At 32.0% G+C, this 18,619-nt stretch overlaps 1 long non-coding RNA gene across 2 annotated transcripts; it reads right to left on the reverse strand.

The window, feature by feature from the left end:
• Window positions 1-7,981: 7,981 nt before the first annotated feature.
• Window positions 7,982-18,242, reverse strand: LOC128167980 (uncharacterized). 2 transcript variants are annotated; one of them, XR_008241278.1, is made up of 3 exons: window positions 17,867-18,242; window positions 13,129-13,296; window positions 7,982-9,185 (listed from the first exon to the last, which is right to left on the reverse strand). It is a non-coding gene; the product is annotated as an uncharacterized LOC128167980 (long non-coding RNA). The 2 variants fall into 2 exon arrangements; XR_008241277.1 differs by lacking the exon at window positions 17,867-18,242 and adding an exon at window positions 15,881-17,670.
• Window positions 18,243-18,619: the final 377 nt, after the last annotated feature.

The raw sequence follows: 18,619 nt of genomic DNA on the forward strand, positions 1-18,619 counted from the left end.
CATACTGTACAAGAATATGTTAAATATGATATATATCAAAATACATCTACGCTGTCTTGTTTCAAATTAGAAATACCGGTAATTGAACCTATGAATGCTCTTTAGTCAATTATGTTCTGTTAGGGCGACTAAAATAGTTAATAAAATGAATAAAAATGGACACGATTTTTTATTTTAAAAACATTACATTTTACGGCCGACTACTATTTCATTTCGGAAGAATACTTTAAATGTAAGCGGCTTTTTTAAATTTTTAAAGGATAAATTTACTAGTATTTAATTAAAACATGAGGTCCCTTGCTTTTGGCATGTTAACCAGTATACAATGTACATAGAATTAGTACAGAATACATACTCATCCTTTCTGTTTACAATTAATTAAAGATGCTTTTTAAATGAGAAAGTCTGATCATATGCAATTGCATCATTTAAAAAAAAATTATACCAAACGAATGCAATGTTACTAATGTTTATATTTATTTTTAACTATGATTACGCCAATTGTTGAATAATGAAGGATTTTTTAAATTTTCGTATTAAGTGCCGACCTCAGGGTTTCTCAGGGTTTTCTCAGTACCCTCAGTGCCGACCTCAGGGTCTCTCAGCTCTTCCTCAGTACCCTCAGTGCCTACCTCAGGGTCTCTCAGGGTTACAGCAGTATTCTCAGTGCCGACCTCAGGGTCTCTCAGGGTTTTCTCAGTGCCACTCAGGGTTTCCTCAGGTTTTTTTTATAGTCTCAGGGTTTTTTCATTACAGTAATGATATATTGATGTAATGCAAATACAAAATATTCCTATGTTGACTTTGACTTGAGTGAATTGTGAACAAAGTTACACTTTCAAATGGGCATCACTTTTACACACGTTCAACTGAACACTATTCATTTGCAGTGTAATTAAAATGCTTCTGACTATTATGATTATAAGGATAATCCATTCAGATTTTCAAATTAGACTAGGAATCGTGTACCGACTTAACCATACTCATTGCATGTGAATATAATGCAAAATTCCCAATTAACTTTGGGAAAATGACAAAATAAATTTACACTTCCAAATGAGCACCTCTTTTACACACGTTCAACTGATCACCTCACACACAGTCCTCAGGTACACGCTCACAACTGAACACTTCAACATCAAACCTATTCATCATCAATGAAATCATTGAAATTGCATGACATATATTATATAGCTAAATAATCCACTGCTTTAAGCTCCACACAAACTCATAAGATGCCCGAAAATATTCGTTTTATATGCAAACACATGTAACCATGTGAACAGATTAATATCGCTGCCTCATTACATATGGGAATGAGTTATTCCTCAAAAAGATTATTGACATATGTTTGTTTTTGTCATGTATGGTTTTTTTTTTTCATTTGATAGATGTATCATCCAATATTGAATATCTTTAAAACAAAATATTAAGAACATTTCGCTACTTTTATCAAATGAAGTTTGTTGCCTTGAAAAAGATAAAGCAAATCCTGATTAGTTGATTCAGATAGAATTTAAAGATACTGGGGAGAGATACTAAACTCGCTACTTTAATTGAACGAATTAACGTAACAAAACATTTCCCTACCATTATAATATTTCATTTTAAATATCGATGATATTACTAAACAATTGTATCAATCAAATATAAAACTAAAGATGTATAAAACCAATCATCGATGGCCGTGTCGTAGACATGTGCAGTCCCTAAAACATTTTACTTGCCCATTTGAGCTGTGAGCAGCAGTGAACAAACTTTAAACTTACGATGAGCACACAATTCTTAAACGATGAACGGAATTTGATGAGCGGTTGGTAAACGGTGACCGAAGGCAGACTGTGAACTAAGCGCAAATGTACATGTAAGCGCAAAGTGAACCTCTAACGCACAGTGAATAAAACAAGATGAGTGATTTGTTCATAATAATTCGGGAATTATTTCCAGATTACAATTATTTATCAAGAAAACAGATAAAACTTAAGTTTCGTTTTGTTTTATTTACGGAATTAAACGAGAAAATGTGTTTTTGAGTTAATAAATGAAATTCGGCTAACCCAAATTTATCCATTCGAATGTTCATATAGACTGCGTCGTTCGCAGATTGATTTTCTTAAGTTGGAAAAGGATATTCGAGGCATATTGATGTAATGCAAAATTTAATACAAACTGTGTCTATTTTGACTCAGACTTGAGTGAATTGTGAACAAAGTTACACTTTCAAATGGGCATCACTTTTATGCACGTTCAACTGAACACCATTCATTTGCAGTGTAATAAAAATACTTCTGACTTCAATAATAATCAGGATTAATTGTTCAAATTAGACTGGGTATCGTGTACCGACTTAACCATACTCATTGCATGTGAATATAATGCAAAGTTCCCAATTAACTTTGGGAAAATGACAAAATAAATTTACACTTCCAAATGAGCACCTCTTTTACACACGTTCAACTGATCACCTCACACACAGTCCTCAGGTACACGCTCACAACTGAACACTTCAACATCAAACCTATTCATCATCAATGAAATCATTGAAATTGCATGACAGAAATTATATAGCTAAATAATCCACTGCTTTAAGCTCCACACAAACTCATAAGATGCCTGAAAATATTCGTTTTATATGCAAACACATGTAACCATGTGAACAGATAAATATCGCTGCCTCATTACATATATTACATATGAGAATGCGTCAGTATTCTCTCCAATAAATCATTGACAATTTTTGTTTGCCACACTTGCTTTTCATTTGATAGATGTATCATCCAATATTGAATATCTTTAAAACAAAATAATAAGAACATTTCGCTACTTGCTACTTTTATCAAATGATGTTTGTTGCTTTAAGAAAAAATGAAGCAATTATTGATTACTAATAGATGATAGATACATGGGATTTGAAGATATTGGGGAGCAAAACTAAACTCGCTACTTTCATTGAACGAATTAACGTTCCAAAATATTTCCCTACCATTATAATATTTCATTTTAAATATCGATGATATTTTATTAAACAAATGTATCAATCAAATATGAAACGATAGATGCTCAGTTTTGAACCAAATATCGAAGGCCGTTCCGTAAATAAACATTTAATGAGCTTGTACTTGCCCATTTGAGCTGTAAGCAGTATTGAACAAACTTTAAACTTACAGTGAGCACACAATGTTTAAACGCTTAACTGAATTTAATGAGCGGTTGGTAAACGGTAACGAAGGCAGACCGTGAACTAAGCGCAAACGCACGGCAAAGTAATCCTTTATTGCACAGAGAATGCAAGATAAGCGAAATTGTTCAAAATAATTCGGGTATTATTCTAAGACTGCAATAAAACAAGAAAAGAGATAAAACATTGTGTTGTGTTTTGTTTTATTTACGGAATTAAACAAGAATATGGGTTTTGGATTTTAATGAAAAAAAATCGGCCATATCCAGGTTTATCCAATCGATTGCTCATTTTAGACTGTGAGTCGTTTTCAGATTTTCTCACGTTATAAAACGCATATCTAAGACATATGAATATAATGCAAATACAAAATGTTTCTATTTTGACTTTGACTTGGGTAAATTATGAAAAAAGCACCACGTTTACACACGTTCAGCCAAACATCGTTTAAATGCATGCAATCTTATTAAAAAGCCTTTGATTTAAGTAATAATCTGGATTATCTATTTCATTGTCTATACCAGACTGTGAATTGTTTACCGGTACATGCAAAATCTAAATATTCCAAGTTGTTTTGGGTAAATTATGAGACAAATTACCACTTCCAAATGAGCACCTCTTTTACACACTTTCAACTGAACACTAATAACCCACAATTCCAGTACAAGACATATTTTGAAATATCTCACGCTAAAAAACAATATCGATGATTAACCTAAACAATTGTTTGAATCCACTTTGTGTTACGAACCAAAGAGCAATGCATCTACCACGGTGGCGTCGTAAGCAAATTGAAAGGAGGATAGACCTATACAAAAATCTTGACAAGCAAACAAAATGGTCTTTGGTTCTGGTTAGGTATAACTTTGCAAAAATATGGTTGGGGGGAGCCCTCTCCCCAGCCCCTCCCTCGGTGTCCTGACGCCTATGTACCGTATACATCCCGTGAAATGTTCCACGTTCCCACTTGCACTTTGAGCAAACGGTGAGTATCGATGAGCGAATGCAGAGCGATCGGTGACCGATGACTGAACAGAATATGAAAAGCGTTGATAATGAATGGCGATTGAATGCAGACTCTGAACTGAGCGCATGCGCGGATCCAGAAATTTTTTCCAGGTAGGGGGGGGGGGGGGGTCCGAATTGAAACTTGGGAGCTACACTACTCATCAAGCCAAAAAAAAAAAAACTAAAAAGAAACTTATTCCCAAAATCATGAAATTCCTAATCTGTAGGAGGGGTGGAGGCGTAGTATACCTAGACACCCCCCCCCCCGGCCCCCTCTAGATCCGCGCATGGAGCGCAATCGCAAGTGCAAAGTGAACCGTGAACGCATATTGAATTGAAGATGACAGGTTTGTACCGACTATTTCGGAATCGGAAGTTATCCCCATCTTGTATATTGACAATAATACATTTTAAAGCTTTTGGGGTTGTCTTCATTCATTTGCATATTTTAGCAAAAATATGAGCTTTAGATTTAATGAATAAAATTTCGGTCATACTATTGTCAGGTACATGAACATCCATCTGACTGCGCAAATTTCGAAAATAAAGTTACACTTTCAAATGAGCCTTCTTTTACACACGTTCAATTAAACACCATTAACACAATCATCAATTCAATTTCTCAAACCCACACACAACTTAAAACTTCAATAACAAATCGTTTAACGATCTCTGATTTATGAACAACTCAAAGATTTGATAATTTTCCATACCGTTAAAGACCTCTTGAAACATTGTTGGAATACGGTGAAGGGCGAACTGAGCGCAAACGCAAGCGCAAACTTAAATGCGAATATTTGAAAGAATTATCAGTTCGTTGATATTCTTGTTTTACAGTATCTTATTCACTGTAGGTAATGTGTTCGCCTTATTTCCATACCTTCTTAAGATATCAAACCTTTTTATATTGATTAAGAAACGTGCTATCATTATTAGAATAAATACCATAGCGTCGGGGAAATTAGCCGCAAATATAGGCATAAAAATTAAAACAGAGTTAATAAAATTACACGCTTTCCTGGTCTAAATAATTTTCCTTATTGTAATTCTTAATTATGCAAAATACATGTATTGACTGACTTGACTTATTGACTTATTCCTGTTCGCTCCTTGGGGAGCATAGGGCCGCAGATGTAATACATGTATTGGTCGGGGTCAATTTCCGCCAGTGCATGCAATTATCGCTTTTTATGTCCAATGTAAGTTTCATAGGTTAGAATAAACAATGAAGTATATGTAAATATATTAGAAACAATTTAATGTAACATGTAACAACGAAAAAAATTCCCAATTTTTTTGGTAAAAATACAATAGTCCAGTTCTGTGTACCTGTGTTCACAGGCGTGGTTGACAGTCGGTACCTTTACAAAAGCATGAGGAAATGACTTGTACGGGCTACCAGCTTTTTTATTCAATCCACGACGATGTTATTTTTGTAGTACATTAACGACATTTTACTTATTAAAATATACATGTATTTCAACACCAGGTGTATGTGAGCGCAATTAAAGCAAAGAGCACAAAAAGCGGAAGTTGAACGCGCTTGAGCGCACGGCAAATAATTCGCACGATGAGCGAATTGTGAGCTAAATCAAACATATGAGAGTAATTGCGTTTTAAGGATTGTAATTCAAACGGAGTTGATTATTTACATTGATACATTTATTATTTGATTTCTTCGATATTTTCCGTATGTATTAAGCACGAGTGTTATAAGGATTAAGCAGAATTTTTAAAGCATTGAACAACAACGTTTATAAGAAATAACACAAATAAATTAAATTTGCTTCAATTTTCCAGTGGCGTCGGAAACAAATTGAAAGGGGGACTTTACTTTTCATCAGAAGCAAAAATATTTTAACACGTTAAATTTAAAAGTATCCCCAAATCATTAAATTTCTAATCCGTGTATGGGGGGGGGGGGGGGGGGGGGGGGGGGAGGTAGTTCAACTATCACAGCCATTTTCAATATCACTCTTAATTTCCTTATTTTCACCTCTATTCCTTACATGCTACCAAAACTGTGGGGGAGGCGAGCAGATTTGTGATACTTTAGCACCTCCCTGATGCTACGTGCCTGATAGTTATGTCAAACTTGGCAAAAAAAGTGTGTGTGGGGGGGGGGGGGGGGCTCCCCTCGGTTCCGACGCTTTTGCTTTCCTATGAGCTAGACAGTTAGATATGTTACAAAGGATATTATTGTTATAGTAAACATTTTCTCCTTTTAAATGAAAAGAAAGTTACGGGAAACTTAACACACAGTGTAATAAGAACTTGATACATGTATATCATGTATATCATGATCATCGATATCTTGTTTCAAAATATCATGAAGTATCGTTATTTTATTTCAAATTAAATGTGATACTCAGCCTTTAAAAAAACATCGTAAGAGTAAAACCCGTTAAATCATGTTGTTATTGTTTTCAATTTGACTTCAACGGCTACATAAACACCCCAAATATGCTAGTCTTTTACACACGTTCAACTGATCATCTATACATTCTCTCAACCACACACTAATTTGCATAAGCAAAATAAAAAGCTGATGCGATCCCCACTCGTAAAATAAATGTTGAACGCTAGATTAACACGTCGAAAGAAAATCGCAAAGATGCATACGCATTCCAAATTTGGTCAGATAAGTTATACAGAGGAATTAAATCCGTCTTTTGATGAAATCATACCAGTGTTAATGCGGTTGTGTTTGATGTCTCGTCTGGTCATTTGACAGAGTACACCACCAGGATACATTGTATATACATGTACATGTATGTATGTATGTATGTATGTATGTATGATATACCTTGAAAACCTAGAAAACTAAAAAAAAAATTGCATGTAATCTTTACTTTTATAAAAAGATCATGTGGAAGATAATTGATACCTCTTGGAACCGATAAACATGTACATGTAAGGGCCCATTAATATTGCTTATTAAAATTCCTAGTTCAATTTAATTTTAAAAATAGTCCGTCCTCATTATGAAATTCCATCAACATACAAGAGCTGAAACATATACACCTACTTAATATTTAACAGGACATATTCAGACAGGATAATGCTCCAAACAATATGCAACCTTGATACATGTACTGCCGATTTGTTTCAGAGGTTGTGATATTTACCGCTACATGTGCCCCCTTCACTGGATATGTACATGTACGTTTGAGACCTACACATAAGGAACGCAATGCTAGTGGCATATACATTGCATATGAATCCAACAGTAATATCGCTTGAAATATTGAACCATCAAATCAAATATTGAATTTTGAGATTTAAAAAAAATGTCCGTTTTACATGTAGGATTCAATTCCTGCTGTAGAATGTCTTTTGAAAAAATTATGTTTGCGATATATCGAGAACCTTCTATTTTTTATATCCTATAAGAGAGGAGATACAAACTATTTTTCAATGCGAAATGTTGAATCCCCTTTGATTTTTAATTCTTAACGAAAAGAGTCTACGATATTAAGTATTTTCACCCCCTCTATTCCGTTCTGGGTTTTTTTGCGATAAAAGGAAGCTTGAATTTTTTATAAATTTGCTTCGTGTCATCTCTCAGTCTCTCACATCAAATCTGTCCTATACTATAGTCCATGTAAACTCAGAGAGTTTATCGTTAATCCACTAGTATCTTTTTGCAAAACATTAGTAAACTATTTGATTAGTGCCTCCTTCTTTTTTTCAAATGCTTCCATGTACACCTCTCAACCTTTGCTTTGTATCCAGGACCACAGAGCAAACTACCTCCTATATATACACATGTATAGCAATAACAAAGATAGCAAGTATCATTTACATTTATTGAATCAATTGGTACATGTATATGAATTAATATTCGATCATGAACAAAAATAATTACAGAGGGGTGGTAGTCTGTAGGGTAAGTGTAAAATGCAAACTTATTAACGTAGAATAGTTATGTGCATATAGGCACTGACCCCCCCCCCCCCCCCCCTTCCGCTCAAGAAAATGAAATGGGATATACCGTATACATTTTTCTAGTACATAATTATGTAACGATACCCCACCTGTCAAAATATGCTGCAGTTTACAAAATGAATTAATACAACAGATTTTATGGTGCTTGAAATTATCAGCAAATGCACAAACATATACAAAATGCAATTGTATTTGTACATGTACATGGATGAGTACAAGTAAATCAGTGCACTCAGAAACCCATCTACGGTATATATAATTCAAACAATATTGTTACTAGGTGTTTGTATTATGGCCCCAGGAGACTACAATATATATATATATATATATATATATATATATATATATATATATATATATATATATATATATATATATATATATATATATATATATATATATATATATATATATATATATATATATATATATATATATATATAAGTAAAAGGAGTCAAAGAAAAAAAATCTGTTCATATGCCCTTTATGACAATAACTGTAAACAAAGAATGAAAAAATCATCTTTATGATACAGTGTACCATACACATGCTTTCAAGATCCAACCTAGATAAAGCAATACAGAATACCTATACACATATCAATTCTGATTATATCAATGTCATTACATCAGCTATATATGTATACTTTATTAAAAAAAGTCATATACATGTATTTATACATGTACATGCATATGCATTAAGAACAACTGAGATGAATTGAATATATCTAAACACTGTAATTTTTCCTTTACTATAGGATCATAAAATTCTAAACTGTCTGACTTATACTTGTTAAATAATGCTAAAATAGTATACTAGTTTATATTTGGCTATTGTGTTGACAAAGCTAATCAATCAAGTGTGTAAATTCAATCAGATTTAATATGTCTTCCCAGTCATCAAAAAGTCTTGTAAATTTTCTTCATAAAGATAATTTTAGTAATTAGGTAGGAGTCCTATACATGTAGCTTGGTGCTGACCCTGGACTGTGGCAAAACTGAGACAGTGGGCCACTGTCGCCTACCAACATTGTTGCTTAGAAAACCGGTACCTAGAACATAAAAAAATTACAAAAATCAATATTATAATCAATCAGTATTTCACAAACATATTGCATTATTTTACATGCATTTAATAGTTCTTAAAATGTTATTTTTATGTACTAAGTGGTACATGTACATGAAAGGCAGTACACTTAAATTTGCTTTATAACATGTTATATATATACAAGTAAATATAAGACTATATGTATATACCAAGCTGCATACAAATCAGTACAGAACTGCCAACTTTTAGAATAGCTAGAGGTATAAGCAGCCTCTTTCATAAAAAAGCTGTACACTTGTACATGTAGTATTTACTCTACATCCGATGTAAATCAAGACTTAAGGTGGTATGGGACACTTTCATGTTGTGATGTACTTTTTCTATAGTTTTTTCCCAAATTGCCACCTAACAGCATGGCGTAGTGGGCGGTTAGATGGTTAACTTTTTTAAAACATATATTTTGGTTAAATATCATAAAATTTGAAAATTCTAAACCGGTGAAAGTATTATAATTATATACTTTTAATACTGACAGATGTCCAATAACACCGTAAGGTGGTATGGGACACCTCCTTTAATCTGGCATATTTCTGATCAAAATGAACAATAAATTAAGTAAGATTCTTCCCCCCCGAAATTGTTATCTAACAGCATAGTGCAATTAGTTAGAGCATTAACTACTAACCTGTAAGTCATGAGTTCAAATCTTTCTGTGGCTTTTAAATTTTAAACATTTCCAAAATTTTAAAAAATTGTTTTCTGGTTAAATATTGTGAAATATTATTTATCATAATGTTGTCATAAATTTTGTTGTGAATGAATAAGAATGCAGAGGCTATAGTTGACTGCTGTGGATTGTATGATACACTTTTTGTGCATTTCTACATGTGAAATCAATAAAAATCATGCATAATAAATATTGATAATATCATCAGTATCAACAACAGCGTCTGTGTAAAGGAAATCAGTGGTTTTATTATTGTCACAATATATTTCACTTAATAATGTATGATTCTATTATAAGTTTGTAACTATTAATACATTAAATCCATGAGAACTATCAAAAGGAATGCAGATCGTGACGTTTAAAAGTTAACTATGACATCATATCGTATGAAGTACATACAAGTGACTTCAGGTACGTAGCTCGCAGGTTTACTGCTTGTGAGAAAGCCTTCCCTAAAAATTTGTCTGCATGATCCATTGGTTTCATAATTTTTAATTTCTAAAATTTATCTAAGATTTGCCTGCATGGTTATAATGTTTCAAACACAGTGTCCGTGATAAAATCAAGCAATGTCATTTCAATGAAATATATAGTAAATTGCATATCTTAAACAGAAAACACATTTCAGAACTACGATTCAAACTTTTAAACGGTTTAGACAAACTTAATTTTTCTCAACCCAACAACAGAAGAGATAATGTTGAATCAATTCATAAACAATAATCAATATGTGTTCTCGGCCAATTTTTTGCAAAACAACTTCAAAGATTGAAAAGATTTTGCAAAACCCTATATTATCATCATAACGTAAGCCCGAAGTCATCATTTTCTTAGGGATGAATTTCACTACCTTTTCAAATGTACTGATGTATATATATCCAATTCAAGGGTTAGATGTTTACCAAAATATTTCATAACAAATCCAAATGCTGTAAAATTTGAAAAACTGTTTAATATCACAAACATAAACCAACTTACCAATATTTGTAAACTATATTAGATACTATATTTGAGAGAGTTAGCTGTTATCCCTTCATCATGCATGTACCATTGATTTTCATTTATTATATATATTGTAGTTTGTACATACTGTACATATGTTTTTTCTCTACACTGTAAATTCAGTTATGAGAATAAAGTTCATTGTCATTGTCTTACATCCGAGAACCAAAAAATAAAAATGAGTTGATTGACAAGACTAGCTTATTTACTCATCATCAGAACATATAAATACTAATTGGACATTACTATGATTTTATTGAATGCACATATGCAATTATATATGATGTAAGGTTGTGAAGAGAAGAACAAATCAACAATGGCTATTTTTCTTTTCATAATACTCCGAGTCAATAAATGCAAAATTAATTACCATACAACTCTTGTCATAATCAGTTTGTAATGGCATACATTAATTAGCTAAAGCCAAATAAATTTTAATAGAACCTCTAGTTAGATCAGTGGTTGAAAATACAGAAGTTATACTTGTAAAAGAAGCGAAGCTTATGCATACGATTCAATTTATTTTCTTGTCTATAAAATATGATTTTAAATAGAAGAGTTATACCTTATTAAACAAAATGTAACAATGTATGTCACCTCTTTAAATTGTTAGCATGTGATAATTATAAATGTTTATATGAACTACATGAAAGCTTTTTGAGATATTTCCTTTTATGTTTTTAAGGATCATTTGTCATTTAAAAAAAAAATGTATGGGTTTGCTATGACCGATTGATGGTCAACACTTTACGTTAAATTCTATTGTGACATCAGCAAACCCGAGAGCTACGTTAAATCCGGAAGCCTTAACATACCTGCGTTTATAGTCCCCTATCTGTTTTTGTACATGTCAGTCATATTCTCTCTCTCTCTCTCTCTCTCTCTCTCTCTCTCTCTCTCTCTCTCTCTCTCTCTCTCTTGGGAATTATGTTAGGAAGCAGCATTTCAAATTTTGGACAATATGTGGATTTCATAGCATTGATAATTAAACATACATGTACATACACAACTGATGTTAAACCAAGCTGTTCTGTGATTGGTTGAGCATTTAAGCTGATAACAATTTTTTATTTTAACAGGTTGTTTTCTTCTGTCAAATACTTATATTATACATGCAATGCTTATAGTTTGATTGCTCAAAATCATCAATTTATCATCAATCATTCAATAAATAATCACATTATAAAAAAGGTGCATGTGTTTATCAAAATTCAGCTTTGTATATTTTGCTAATACAGTTAAACTTCTGTATGTCAAACACTGATATTTCAAATACAATGGATATGTCGAAGTAATTTTTAAGTCCCAACCACTTTTTGAAGTATTTCACCCTCGATATCTCAAATACTCGGATATCTAGAACTATCTAAACAGTCCCATCTAGTTTGAGATAACGAAGTTTGACTGTTACAGTAATTAAATTTAATGCATTAATGTGATTAATTTTAAGAATAATTTAACAAAATGACATGTTTATTATTTTACTCTGAAAAGCTATTTTATCCATTTATGCATATTCCCTATCTTACTTTATTATCAATCTATTTTTTCCTCTCACTTCCAATTCAAATTGTTTATTTTGAAAAAAAAATCAATGTTGGGGACAGGTAGTGTACAAAAGATTGCCACATTTTAAATGAGTTTGAAAAAAAAATTATAGTTAAGATTAGTTTTGATTTTTAATTATTTTATATAAATACCAAATCTTAGAGTTCTTTTAAAATTTACAAAAGTACATGTCATAGCAAACAAAACTTGCAGGGTTCACTTGGGTGCACTCAAATAAGGCTGATCTAGCTGATAAAAATTAACAAGTACTTTATTAAAGTTTTTTTTTGGGGGGGGGGGGGGGCATCAAAAATATGAAAACTAATTAAAATGTTGCATGCTGAGTAATTCAAAATTCCTTAATCAGTCTGTTTGTAATTGAAATGGTAGATATAGGTAACTGGTTGAAAATTACTTTCAAAGTGTTTACATAAACCTGCTATACAAATTGAAATGCTTTGAAGCTCTCTGATTGGAAGCTAACGAGAGAGAGAGAGAGAGAGAGAGAGAAAGAGAGAGAGAGAGAGGGGGGGAGCCATTAATGGACAGACAGACATACAAACTGAGAGAGTAAGACTACATATTGCTTTACCGGTACTTACATATAATATATGTCTATTAATACTCTAATCAAAACTTTGTTTTAATCTATTTCTGGAAATTGACTTACCAGCTCAAGATAAGTTTAGTCCATTGATACACATTCGCTTCTGTCCAGACTCTTAATTTTTATTCTGCATTAGACCTCTGGAGATAAATCCCATGAAAATCTCTATTCTTTGTCCAAGTATGTGGGTATTAAGATCCATCTTTGGGCAAATATCACATACTGATGAATCTGTTCAAATAAATAAATGGATACATGTCAACATTGAAACTTTTTCCCTTACCATTTAATTAAATTTTTAAAAAAATAATTAAATTAAAACAGATTTTTTGTGTAATTCCTATTTCAAACATATTTGAAACATTAACTTCAAAATAAATGTGTAAGTAATTAACTTATATTGAAGTATTTTTCAGAATGTCTTATTTTGTAGTACCGGGTATATGTTATACAGATTTTGAGGGTAGAATTCTAAAAATGTAAAATGCAGGTAAAGGTAATAAATGATTTATATGTCTTAGGGATGTTCATTTTACTCGGTTGGCTTAGTTGATTCATTGGAGCAATTAAGTCGAGCAATGGTTAAGTACTCGTATATTTATTTGAAACTGTGTGGGCTCTTTTCAAATCAAATAATGCTACTTATATAATAAGTAGACTCCGGCTCGTGCACTATCTATCAAACCCTGATTACTCTTTAGGCAAAGTATATACATGCACAACACAATACTTATATTGTTATTATTATGCCGACTGTTAAATGTACCAACGTGCTTTGCTATAAGTAGCTGTGACGTTTGAGTGTTGACTAGTCCCTAAAAATAATCACCGGAAAAGTAAGCGTTTGTTTTTTCAAATTAATCAATTGATTTGATTGTTTATTTAATCAACAAGTTGTTGTACAATTAATGTTTATTTAATCAACAAGTTGTTGTACAATTAAAAGTCAACAAAGGTTAATATGTTCTTTTCAAGAAATGAGAGCAGTTGACCTTAGTAAAAAAACTCGAAATGTTTAGCAGACGAAATCTCATTGAATTTTTTTCTTATACATTCATTATCAAGCGTCATCTAAAAAAGCGTTTTTGGGATCCCTATGTAGAATTTCTTTGACAAATGTTCAATCAATTTGTTCAAAAGTTTATCAGAAACTTTAACTATAAAATTACTGTCAATAATGAAGTGTTTTTAGAAAGATTAACAATTTTAATTGCTTGATGTCAGTCGTATATATCTACGTTTTATATATATAGACACCGTCCATTCATTATCGGCTAATATAGCGTGGCGGTGATGCGTTGGACTTCAAGCTGGAATGATTGCAGCGTTGTGTTTCGAAATCTGCTGTCGCGCTTGAAAGTTTTTCATTGAAAACATTTGTCGTGCTATGGAACGCCATAATGCACCTAAAGTTTAATGCTATAAGGCAGCGATGGCGTTCAATACCGTACTCTATTTTGGAATAGTATGTTGACGCTGTATAAATCTTTTGTATACTAAGCGAAAATAAATGTCATATATATATAGCGACAAACTGACAGGAGGCGTAATATATGTCACATACAGTAACACCATGTAATAAACCCAAAAGCATTAATTATAAAAACTCTGCTTATTCGCAGATTCGCATCGGATGCATGATTTCAAATAAGTTGAAAAGTTATTGTTATGAAAATATTCATTAGCAAATGTCATAGCTCTTTATACCTTTTTCTAAATCTGATGCTTACACATAATTGAGGTCTGTCCATATCATCTTAGGCAAATCAAATGTTACCTGTTTCATGTTATGTCATTGTCCCATGCCAATCAAAGATTATAATTAATAAAAAAACAAATGCCTTGAGATGACATCTTCTCAAGTCAAGGATTTGTGATCCACTCTACTCCTTTTCACAAGGCAATGGTTTATCATAAATCCTTGGCTTGCGAAGATGTGAGATGAATATACTGATATGATTAATACATTAATTATACTAAAATAATTATACAATTATCTAATCCAATGCATAACTGATTTGGAGTGCTCCTTATTCTACTAGTACTGACTGATTTTATTTGACTGGAAGAGGGAAGATATTTGTTATGCTACGACATACTGGTATGTCAGTGACACTGCATGTTTAGATTTATTTCTCTGATATCGGCAAATACATGTATACTGGCGTGCAACCAGTTCTCATCGAGTATCATTTCTTGCCATTACATTGTGATGTCCTTTATCAACATATAAAATCATATACGAAAAATAACATCACAATGTACTGGCAAGAACTGGTTGCACGTCAGTAGAGTTTTTAAAAAATTTCACAAGTTATTTCTGTAAAGATAGTGAAAAGTATTATTTATTTATTTATTTATCAATTATATGTAAAGATGCATGAAATTATTTCCTAAATGTCCTAAAAGGTACATGTAAAATATATCACAACTTATAGGATCAGGATGAAAAATACTGAGCAGTATCTGCGACAGTGCTTGTTTTAATAATCAACAAAAGATGCATCTTTCCACAGATTGGATTTTCAAGAACACCTGCGTGTATAAACAAACTATTAACTGAATAAATTAAAGACTAAATTACATTGAATTATCGGGCCTAGCATGATTTACACGTATATTAAACATACAAAAGTAGCATCTTGTCAACATGGTCAAGATTACATAAGAATTATATCCTTTGAGTTCCACAACAAAGTGACAGCTTGTGGAGAAAATTCGAACAATTAACAATAACAGCTGTAGGCAATTTTGTCAACGTGTTGTACATTTATAAACACGAACGACCACCTTATAATAGGAATCATGTACTCACCACTGAAAAACAACTGTCTCAGACTCTTAATTTGATATATAATCTCCGAACACATGACTTCCTTCGAAAATATAGGTTTTACGGTGTCTTGACCAATGGCTGATTCGCCCCGGGTCATTTTGTCCTAACTATTTTGATGTATACTTACTTGTACATTATCGCGGTGGTATCAGTTTCGTGATGTGATTTATTCATATACGCTCAGAATTTCGTTTTACATCTTACCTTTTTCTAAGAGTGCATGGAAGAATTGTACATGTACACAGAGGCATAATATTATGTTAGTTATGTCTCTATTCAGAGCGAATATGATATTTATTCCATAAAATTAAACACTAGATGAGGAAAATAGCTTCTGTTCTCATATTTTGCAATTTTAGTGCTGTTTAGAAGTAAAGTTGAGATAAAACTTGGTATATTGTTACACAACATTGCATTTGATGTTTATAATTTATATACAAGTACAATGTATATGTGTATATATATCTATTTAAATTTTTTGTTCCGTTTTAAATTTTGTTTAATTTACAAAGTAAACTTGTAGTCAAACAACAAGAAAGTAAAACTTAGTATGACATGTCCAGATGTAGTTAATTACATGTAAATCTGGCATGTATGTACATGTGTTAGCATATATATCTCTATGAATAAACCTACACATATCAATTTGACCGTGTTTACTATAACTTTGTTCTAGAGCTTCTTTAAAATTTTGTTTTTATATTAAAGCAATACAGCTTCTGCCTTCTTCAAAAATATGATTAATGAAATGCTAAAATTTAAATTCTTATCATTATTTGTGTTTTAACAACAACAACTTCAGCCCCACCCCACTCCCAAAAAAAAAATACTATTTACTATATGAACTACATTATTCAAAGATAAAGCTGATGAATTGTTATGAATGACGTGGAGATACATGTACAAATTTGGTGTTACATGTTTCCACAGCATGTATATGATTTATAATCAGCGAGACTTAGAGTCAGAGTGAGTGAATCCATTGCTTCAAAATGATTATATTAAATAACAACATTGTCTTGTTTGTATCTGTCTCATGTTTATATCATTGTTTATTTTTCATATTCTATAATTGTCTGATCTTTGAACACGTTCACCAAAACTTCTTTTGACCAATAAACAAGCACATTGTATTGTAACAAAAATAGTTAGTAGCAAATTCACAAGGGACGAAAGCACCCGTTACCTATTTTGAAAGTACTCTATCGATTTTCATCCATTGTTTAAAAAAATATCTACATTGCTCATTTTCTTCAAGAACTAGACATATAGTAAAGCGGTGTTCATAAAAGAAAACACAAATGCAAAATAGAATAATTATTACATTACTTCAATAGAATGGTTTTGCTGTATAGTCTGACCAGGCAAAATCACCGTACACTTACACTTTATATTGAAGCATAGTTTTACGAGAATAATCCTGTAACTCATTGTTAAAACATACCTAGTATATATTTTCCTAATTTAATTTTTTCTCCTTACTTTCAGACCGTAGAAAGTTTCCATTGGAAACCGAAGAAGTTAATCATATGAATATAAAGAAATGAGTCTAGATCTAGTGTTATACATGTATTTATATATATATTTTTATCTTTCGCCTTGGTCTTATATAATCCCCATTTTTTTCAATGTTTATATATCTAAATGTAGATAATTATTAACATCGTCTAAATAAACAAACACGATATAATGAAAGCACATTATCGATATTACAATATAAGTAAAGTCGTTGTTTTAAGCAAGTGGGAATAAATGATGAAGATTTTAGTACAAAAGTTATCTATTATAAATGTTTTACAATGTAAATTTGTTGTTAATAGATAGAATCTATCCAGCTCGTAGTTTAGAAAAGGAAATGCATTCGTGATTTGTTGTTAAAACGACTTTAGAAGCGATACACGTGTATCATTAATTGATTTCTTAAAGCCATCATTCGAAACTAAATCATAGAATTCAAAAACTTACCTTTAAACAGCACTGTGACATCAAATATTCAAGGAAGAGGTCACTTGTAAGTCACAACATATTTCACTTCCGCCATTATAAACAACATCCGATATGACATTTGCGCATGCGCAGATTTTTCTGTGTAAAGGGGGAAAATGGAGCATAAAATTTCACACACACTGTGTAAAAAAAATTAGGAAATTGGTGTCAAAGAAACACTCATATTTTTTTTATTTTTTCTGATGAAATTTAGTGAGAGGAACACGAAAATGACGTTATTTCAACTGAACACCTGAGTTCGGGTGTCCATTTGATTTTCAGGTGATAAGTTGATTGGTGTGTAAACTTGGTATTCGGCCAACTTCACAGGGCTTACAAACACACACACACACACACACACACACACACAATTAATAGGTAGATGGTATGTATTGTTTTACTATGAAAAAATATATATAACGTCAGGTGCCTGTGGGTTATGCAAATAAATATGAGAAATTTTAAATCATTCTAAAAAGCATCGGACTGAAATGAATTTACCAAGACTAGCTCAGTGAAATAGTTAACAACAGAGCTTACTGGCGATATCCCGTTACATGTATGATGATATGAATTAGCGTTGCAGCTTGCTGTTTAATTCTCTACATAAACAGTACCTGAATATTGCCAGCATCATCTCAACGAAATGATATGTACTGCCAACCGGCGAAAAGCGCTTCTCTGGTCTTCTGTCCACAGGACCACGGACTGTATGTCTTCTTACTCTGCGAC

The sequence above is a fragment of the Crassostrea angulata genome, chromosome 10 (genome assembly GCF_025612915.1).
Source record: "Crassostrea angulata isolate pt1a10 chromosome 10, ASM2561291v2, whole genome shotgun sequence".
NCBI classification, from domain to species: Eukaryota; Metazoa; Mollusca; class Bivalvia; order Ostreida; family Ostreidae; genus Magallana; species Magallana angulata.